Genomic DNA, 9,278 nt, shown 5'->3' on the forward strand with positions numbered 1-9,278 from the left:
TCGACTTGTGCCACAGTCAACCGTGGTCCCGACCAAGTGCCACCTCCGGAGTGCCTTCTTCCTCATCCATCTCCATCCAACATCGACAATCACCCTTGCAAGGAGGAAAGGGGTATTCCCTTCCAAATCTGAGGCCACCATGCATTCCACTCTAAAGCAGATTGCCGACCCATTTTTCCATTGCCGACTGTCGTGAGCCCTTGTTGAAAGAGAAGTCATAGGGTAATGAACTTCTCTACCCTATTACTGTTATTTGTTTCAGTTCTTGTTACAATCAGATTAGGGGAAAATTTATGGAGAAGTTATATCAGTAACAATGATGTTTAACCTAAGTATTAAAAGTGGATTATGTTGATTAATTAGTGTTAGAAGTTTATCAGCTCGATTATTGACTATCGCATGCTAGTATGGATTAATTGAAAAACCTATTACTGATTTGGTTTGAAGGATCAATAAGAAATGACTAATTTGAGTTAGTTATAAATTCATTAGATTTATAGCTAGAGTAATTAAGTCATGGATCTTTTGATTAAAGGGTTATCAATTTGTTAAGAAAATTTGGACATCTAATATTGAAGGAATGAGGTATGAATTAGTTATTGAGTTTTAGTATTAGTATTAGATATACTTAAATAGGTTATGTATTTCTACTTATAGGACTTGGACTCGAGACTGAGCGTCGGATCTAACAACGACTAAGACTCTCTACTTTTAAGACGAGTATTTCTTAACTTACTTCTTTAGTACTTTATCCTCAGTGCATGAGCTATGATTAGATAATCAACTATATTTACCTTGATGCTATTCACATTGTTTCTTGAGTTTGATACCTATTTTGCTTGATCTTTAAGATGATCAACTTAACATCTATATAGTTTTCCATTGTCATCTATGATATCTAGTAGATATTGGTTATTTAGCTTATTAGTTGTTGTATATACATGTATTCTATTGGACATGCTGGTATATCGGTGGCATAGTTGATTTCTATATCTATTGTCACGCCCCAAGGAAGTCCCTGTCAGAAGAAATTTCGACAGTATCTGTTGGTCCCTTTGGATGCCGGCAAGAGGGGAGGGGTGAATTGCCCTACAAATTAAAACACGAACCTTTCTCGGATTTCAACTATATAATGAACACTTGTAATAAATAAATAAAAGAGACTAAGTAAAGAAAAATAGACACCAGAGTTTTACTTAGTTTGCAATCAGGGAATTGCTAATCCAAGGAATGTAAGCGCACTATCTGATTCTCCTCTGGGCGGAGTAGCCTCTTACAGCGTTGAACGTACAAGAAGAAAAGTAAAGCACACAGAAGTTGATTACAAGTTCGTCTAATTGATTTGCTTCTCGACCAAGGCTATATTTATAGCCTTGGTGGCGCCCTGAGGGTCGGCGCCTGGGGATAAACTTTATCCTCCAATGTTCAGATCGAGTTTGACTCGATCCGGTCAAAACTTCATTCCAGGCGCCCGGATGGTTCCGGGGGCCCCAAAAGTCAACCTCGTTGACTTTTTCCGTCTGATCGCTCCGCTTAGTCCTGCCTCGGTCCGGGTCTTCTTCGGCTCCACTAGCTTGGGTGATCTCGGCCATCCGAATAGGGCTCACCCGAACCCATGTTCCGCCTTCTCCTCGAGCATTCCCGGTTTCTCGTCCCTCGAACGCCGCAGACGTTCTTCTCGTCCACCGGTGTACTCTTCCGGACACTCGTCCCTCGGACGCACCAAGCCCGCCGGCTCTCCCGTGCCGTCCTTCTCGCTAGCTGCTTCCGCTCGACTTCTGTGTTCCTAAGTTCCTGCACACTTAGACACAAGGATTACACCTAGACCTAACTTAACTTGTTTGATCACATCAAAACACTTCGGGGTTCCAACAATCTCCCCCTTTTTGATGTGAGCAACCCAAGTTAAGCTAGGGAAAAACAGATGCAATAAAAACAATTTATTTGTAATTAAGTCCAAAGATATTTCATAAAAAAGTTTATATACCTCCCCCTAGACTTAACATTCTTCTCCCCCTTTGATCACATTAAAAATAGGGGTTCTTTAAACAAGTCTAAGGTAAAGAAAATTTAAGTGAATTTTCATAAAACTTTCTAAGGCAATTAATATTAATTTCTAAGGCAATGTTTCAAAAGAGAATATTTAGTAAAAAAAATCCTAAGTCAATATTCAGAATATCTTTTATCTAATTTCATAAAAGATTTCTAAGGCAATTTTCAAAGGAAAATGTCTAAGACAATATTCATAGAAAAATTTCTAAGTTAATAAAAAAAAATCTAAGTCAATAATTATCAGAAATTTTCTAAGTCAAAAATTTTATTATTATTATTATTATTTTTTAAATATTTTCTAACACAAATTGAATAACTCTTTTAAAGCATTAGGTAAATTAAATTAATTCTTTTTCAGTTAGTCAATTAAACTTTTCATTTCGATACTTGACTTCCAGGTCGTGGCGAGGCACTAGGCCTTCTTGGTTATTGGAGCAACAACCACTTCCTTAGACAAAGCCTCATAATGAAATTAGTCGTTTAATTTCCTTGCTGAAAAATGCTAAGTCTAATTTTAAATTAAACAAGTTTTTGGAACCCAGTAGAGGTTCCTACCTACAGGGTTAACCAAGTATTTCCTAGGTACATAGATTTTTGATATATTTCTAATTTGACTTTGATGAAATCTATAGTACCAATTTAAACCTCTATAATTTCTAAAAGTAGAAATATTTGAACTTTTATATTTTTTCAATCTTTCTATTTCTTCTTTTAGTTTTTCATTTTCAATTTTCAATTTATCAAAATCCTCTATAAGACATGATTTTGCTAAAATTCTTTTTGTTTCCAAAATTTCATTTTTTAATTTGATATTTTCATTTTCTAATTTATACATGGATTTAGTCATTGCCTTAATGCCAGAATAAAGTTGATCAGGGGGTAAGAGGCATACCTCACTTACCATGTCGGACTTGAAACCTAAATCTCCCCCTGCTTCACTGCTTTCATCCGAGGTCGCTCCCCCTTCATCGATGCTAGGTTCTGATATACTTTGTCTATCGTAGCTTGCCATTAGTGCTATCCCGGCATATTATTGAGCTTCTGATTCGGATGAAGAAGTGTCGTCCCAAGTTGCTTTTAGGTTGTGTTTCTTGGGAGACTTCCTTTTGGCCTTTTTGAGTTCTGGGCAGTCTTCTCTTAGGTGTCCCTCCTTCTGACACTGGTAGCACCGTACCTTTCTTCTACCTTTTTGATTCTTTTGATTCTGCATTTTAAATTTATTAGATCTAAAAAACTTTTTAAAGTTTCTAACCATGTACGCTTCTTGATCGTCTTCGGATTCTGACTCGGGTTCATCCTTCTGAGTTGTGTTCAGCGCTATAGTCTGGGTTGTATCCTTTGTCGTTCCTGCACATCTAGTTTCATGTAATTCAAGAGTAGAAAAACATTCCTCTAATGTACTTACCTCCAGGTCCTTTGAGATGTAGTAGGCGTCGATGATTGACGTCCACTCTGGAGTTCTGGGAAAGGCGTTGAGTGCGTAGCGTAAGGCGTCCCGATTTGTTACCGTTTCACCGAGGTTCTCGAGACCAGTAACTAGTTCTTTTACCTTTGCATGTAGACCGGCTACTTTCTCACCTTTCTCCAAGCGGATGTTCATTAGTTTGTTTCGGAGGATGTCCCTTCTAGCGAGCTTCGCTTCGGATGTGCCTTCGTGGAGTTCTAGAAACTTCTTCCAAAGTTCTTTAGCTGATGAGTAGCTTCCGATGCGGTTTACTTCCTGAGGCGGTAATACGCTTAGCAGGTGATGTTCCGCACGGCTGTTTGCTACGAACTCATTCTGCTCTTTTTTTGTCCAATTGCTTTCTTCTTTTTCTTCACCGTTCTGATTTGTTGGAGCTACAAAACCGTATTTCATAATAAAATAAATTTCAATCTCGATTTTTAGAAATACCTCCATACGACGCTTCCAGTCTGTGAAGTTCCCCTCGAATTTTGGTGGAACGATGCTTGGTCCGGCCATCTTTGTTGCTTCGATCGGCGGTTAGTCCTCCTGAAGCGTCCTTGCTCTGATACCACTTGTTGGTCCCTTTGGAGGCCGGCAAGAGGGGAGGGGTGAATTGCCCTACAAATTAAAACACGAACCTTTCTCGGATTTCAACTATATAATGAACACTTGTAATAAATAAATAAAAGAGACTAAGTAAAGAAAAACAGACACCAGAGTTTTACTTGGTTTGCAATCAGGGGATTGCTAATCCAAGGAATGTAAGCGCACTATCTGATTCTCCTCTGGGCGGAGTAGCCTCTTACAGCGTTGAACGTACAAGAAGAAAAGTAAAGCACACAGAAGTTGATTACAAGTTCATTAATTGATTTGCTTTCGACCAAGGCTATATTTATAGCCTTTGTCGAGCGCTGGAAGGGTTCCGGCGCCTGGGGATAAAACTTTATCCCCAACGCGTTCGATCGAGTTTGACTCGATCTGGTCAAAACTCAATTCCGGGCGAGGGCGCCCGGATGGTTCCGGGCGCCCCGGACCCCAAAAGTCAACTCTGGTTGACTTTTTCCGTTTGGTCGCTCCGCTTCGGTTCAGCTCGTCTCGGTCTGGGTCTTCTGTTCCGGCTCCACTAGCTTGGGTGATCTCAGCCATCCGGAATAGGGCTCACCCGAACCCATGTTCCGGCCTTCTCCTCGAGCAGCCTTCCTTCCCGGTTTCTCGTCCCTCGAACGCCGCGCACGTTCTTCTCGTCCACCGGTGTACTCTTCCGCGGATACCTCGTCCCTCGGACGCACCGAGCCCGTCGGCTCTCTCCCGTGCCGTCCTTCTCGCTAGCCGCGTCTTCCGCTCGACTTCCTGTGTTCCTAAGTTTCTGCACACTTAGACACAAGGGTTACACAACGCAGGACCTAACTTAACTTGTTTGATCACATCAAAACACTTCGGGGTTCCAACAGTATCTCCCCTGTATGGGTGACAATCTGAAACTTATCTACATAACCCTCAGCGCTCACAATCATCAGCCAACACGACTGGAATATATATCATACAAAAATGAAACAATCCACGCAGTTATAATATATCAGCCTTCGGCTGTCATCACAATATGAAAAAAAATCGAAAACAACATCCAAACTTACCTCTTCAACTGTCCGACAGGCGCGTAGCAAAATATACCAAATAGAAACCCACCAAACAAGCAAATGACCAACCATTACAATGCCTTAAGAAAAATCATACAAATTCAGGGTGCAAAACCAATGCAAGTCCGAAACACAGCTCTAAGCAAATAAATAGAATACCAAAAGACCAATACGTAAACTCTTGTGACAAGAGGACTAGCAACTGAAACCTCCTGACAGCTTCAACCTGAAATCAGAATAAATCAACGGTGTGAGTTCAACAACTCAACAGATACCAGATAGACATGCATAATAAGATATAACTAACAGTAATAATCATGCGGCACAGTTTCCTAAACAAAAGTAGGAAATGCAGACTGAAAAAGCTAAAGAAACTATACTCACCAGAACCTCCTATCCGGAAATAAGGGTCGTCAAACTAGATACAAAATATCACCTGTATGCATGCCAATCATATGCAACCACCAAAATGCAACATACATAATGCAACAAACATAAACAATAAATGCAATCCATGCATATGATGCAAAAATGACATGGTCACCCCTGACGCCAGGCAGCCATCTCACACACGATGGTGAGACTGAGTGGGTAGGGCTATGACAACTGTGTACTCTGCCATCACTGCTCCTGAGTGACCAGGTGGGCATGATGCTGTCGGAGTACACCTATCCTCCTACCCCAAACATAGTTGGGGAGCCTAAGCTCTCATCTCCCTGTATCATGGCCGAGAGGAGGGATCCCTGCCCGCTACACGCTGCAGTCATCGCTACCCATGAGCAGACCAGCGGAGCCCTGACAAAGTAAACTGCACACACCTTGCCTGATGTACCACTAACCCATGAGTGGTTGTGTGTGGAGATCATGTAACCAGCGATGTGCTCAACAACAATGGAGCCGACAATCGCTTAGCATGCAATCATGCAAGATAGTGCATGACACTACAGTATATAAATTCTGACACCTCTATAATATATACCAAAAAGGTAAAGAAATCCAACAAGGATCTAAGTATTATGAAACTAGGTACACATGTCAGGTATGTTTAGTGACTAGTCCTGTACACAATAAGACAATGTATGCCACTACTTATATGATCATAAGTACACATGGCAAGAACAAAAGAATATAAGTCTAAATGCATAACAGATAATAACAAATAGAGGCATGCTATAAGTATCAAGTAGTGACATACCAATGGTAGCTAAACACAACCATTACTACTAGCTATAAATTACTACACATATCATAATGATAATATCAAAAGAAATAAGTCAAAGGTACTCACCTCAAAAGAAGATCATATCTAGAAATCCTACATCGTGATGTCGTCTCAATCAGAGTCCTGCATCAAAGTATTTTATTTAGCTAAGTTCTTATAAATTAAATAGCTAAGTAAAATCCCTAAAAACTAGTTAGAGAAAACCCTAATCAATATGATCATTAACCCTAACTATTGATTAACCCCACTAATCTAATCTATTGTTACAAATCCATACCCAATAGATTAAACAATTCTAACCATTTCACCATTGATTTGGATTTAAATCTATACATGAAACAACACAATACTCACCTAAATCTATAATAAAATCTAATTACCAAACCATTGCCTCTTCTTTTTCAGCGATCGATGGTGGCACAACTCAAACCAGCCACTAGTAGAGGCAGCAACTGGTTGTCGATGGTGTTATGGCCGGAACTAAACGAAATCGCTGGTCCTCCAAGACAATAACCCTAAGTCAGCATCATGTGAGGATCATGGTCAGCAATCACATGGAGACAGGACTGGAGATGGAGATGCTCACCTTGCTAGTTGCTTAGAGAGTGATCTGACGAAATAGTGGTGGCAGGAAGGTGGCACCTAGTTGGGACCGTGGCCTACTCCAGTGAAGAGGGAATCGGGCTGAAAGCTAGGGCACATCGATGAATAGGAGAGAATTGGGAGAGGAAGGTTGTAGGGGCGTCGGCGTTGCTCCGTGCAGAGATGGTTGAAGAGGAAAGGGAAGCCGACGGATTGAGAGTCGGCAGTGGCGTCTGGTGTAGCGAGAGAGAAGACGAGGCATGGGAAGATGAAGAGCTCGGCGACGGTGAAGTCGAAGAGAAGAAGGTGTCGAGAAGCTTAGGGAAATCGACGCAAGGGGAAACCTAGGGCACAGGTAAGGAATAAAGAAAAAGGAAAAGAATATTTAAGGAAATTAAACATTTCCTCGTTCAAATAGGGTAGCTTAAACAGGCTTTCCCTTGACCCAATAATTTATCCTCTTAACATATGTCATACGAGCTCCGATTAAATCTCATAAAATTTCTAAAAAATTCCATTAAGGTTATTCCTCAAATAACCTTATTATTTTATTATTATTTAGGTATCGTATTTTACATTCTCCTCCACTAATAAAAATTTGATCCCCAAATTTCATTATTTACCATCAGTAAGTACTAACAATCAACAATCCCTATAAATGTCGAACAAAAAACTAACCCACATACTTCAAGTAAAAAGATGAGGGTATCAAGTCCAGATCGTATCCTCGAGCTCCCATGTAGCCTCCTTGTCAGAATAATACTGCCATCTGACTTTAGCTAGCTGAATAATCTTGTTCCGCAACTGACGCTCTTTGTGGTCCAGAATCCATACCAGAACCTCCTCGTAGGTAACGTCAGGCTGAATGAGAACTGATATATCTGACAAAATATGTGCTAGGTCGGGTACATATCTCCTCAGCATGGACACATGAAATACATCGTGAATGCCTGCGAGAGCCGGAGGTAGTGCCAGACGGTAAGCTACTACTCCAATCCTCTCCAAGATCTGGAAAGGCCCAATATATCGTGGAGCTAACTTACCTAGGAGACCAAATCTCTTCACCCCTTTCGTGGGTGAGACTCTCAAAAATACATGGTCGCCTGTAGAGAACTCCAGGGGTCTCCATCTCTGATCAGCATAACTCTTCTAACAGTCCTGCACCTCTGACATCCTCCATCTGATAGTGCGAACCAACTCTGCCTCATGCTGAGCTCTCTGAGGTCCTAGTAGTCGGGCCTCCCCAACCTCCTCCCAGAGGGCGGGTATCCGAAAAGGTCTACCATACAACGCTTCAAACGACGCCATATGGATAGCCGAATGATAGCTATTGTTGTAGGCGAACTCTACTAATGGCAAATAATCCTCCCAACTGCCTCTGAAATCCATAACGCAAGACCTCAGCAAGTCCTCTAATGTCTGGATAGTTCACTCTGACGGTCCATCTGTCTGCGGATGGAATGTTATACTGAAACAAAGTTGTGTGCCTAAGGCCTACTGTAGACTCTGCTAGAATCGGGACGTGAACTGTGGGTCTCTATTCGATATAATACTTAAAGGAACACCATGCAGTCTGATGATATCCCGACAATACAACTCCACCAATCAATCCAGAGAATCGGTCTTTTGGATCGCTAAGAAATGTGCAGATTTGGTTAATCGATCAATGACTATCCAAATCACGTCGTGGCCTCGACGTGCCTTAGGTAATCCCACCACAAAATCCATAGTGATGTGCTCCCATTTCCACTCTAGAATAGGGATCCTCTAAAGTAATCCGGTAGGTCTCTGGTGCTCAGCCTTCACCCGCTAACAGACTAGACATCTAGCTACACACTCCGCGATGTCTTTCTTCATGTCGTTCCACAAATAGGAACAACTCGAATCTAGATACATGCGGGTTCCGTCGAGGTGGATCGCAAATCGGGAGCGATGAGCCTCTTGAAGCAACTCCTCCATAACCGGGTGAGCTTGAAGTACGCATAACCTATCTCGGAAATAAATAACACCCTCGTCATCTCGGGTGAACTTCATCTGCTGTCCGGAAGCTATCTGGCTGCCAATAAACTGTAAGCACCGATCACCGGCCTGGGCCTATCAGATCCTCGTCCTGATCGACGATTGAGTAACCATGGTAACCAGAATACCTTGCTTTGTCTGTCCCTACTCCTCAAGGCCCAACTCGGAGAAACCCTGAACCAAGTCCGTGAACAAAACTCGGTGACAAGCTAAAGTCCCTCTGGACTTTTCGGCTAAATGCATCAACAACCACATTAGCTTTCCCCGGGTGGTAGCTAATAGTATAGTCATAATCTTTCAGGAACTCCATCCATCTCCT

The 9,278-nt window shown here is 41.7% G+C and overlaps 1 long non-coding RNA gene across 2 annotated transcripts; it reads right to left on the reverse strand.

Annotated features, from left to right (window-relative positions):
• Positions 1 to 5,036: 5,036 nt before the first annotated feature.
• On the reverse strand, positions 5,037 to 7,283 carry LOC121993853. 2 transcript variants are annotated; one of them, XR_006115441.1, is made up of 4 exons: positions 6,945 to 7,283; positions 6,739 to 6,873; positions 6,425 to 6,481; positions 5,037 to 5,362 (listed from the first exon to the last, which is right to left on the reverse strand). It is a non-coding gene; the product is annotated as an uncharacterized LOC121993853 (long non-coding RNA). The 2 variants fall into 2 exon arrangements; XR_006115440.1 differs by having other exon boundaries at positions 6,713 to 6,873.
• Positions 7,284 to 9,278: the final 1,995 nt, after the last annotated feature.

This window comes from Zingiber officinale, chromosome 6A, assembly GCF_018446385.1.
Source record: "Zingiber officinale cultivar Zhangliang chromosome 6A, Zo_v1.1, whole genome shotgun sequence".
NCBI lineage: Eukaryota > Viridiplantae > Streptophyta > Magnoliopsida > Zingiberales > Zingiberaceae > Zingiber > Zingiber officinale.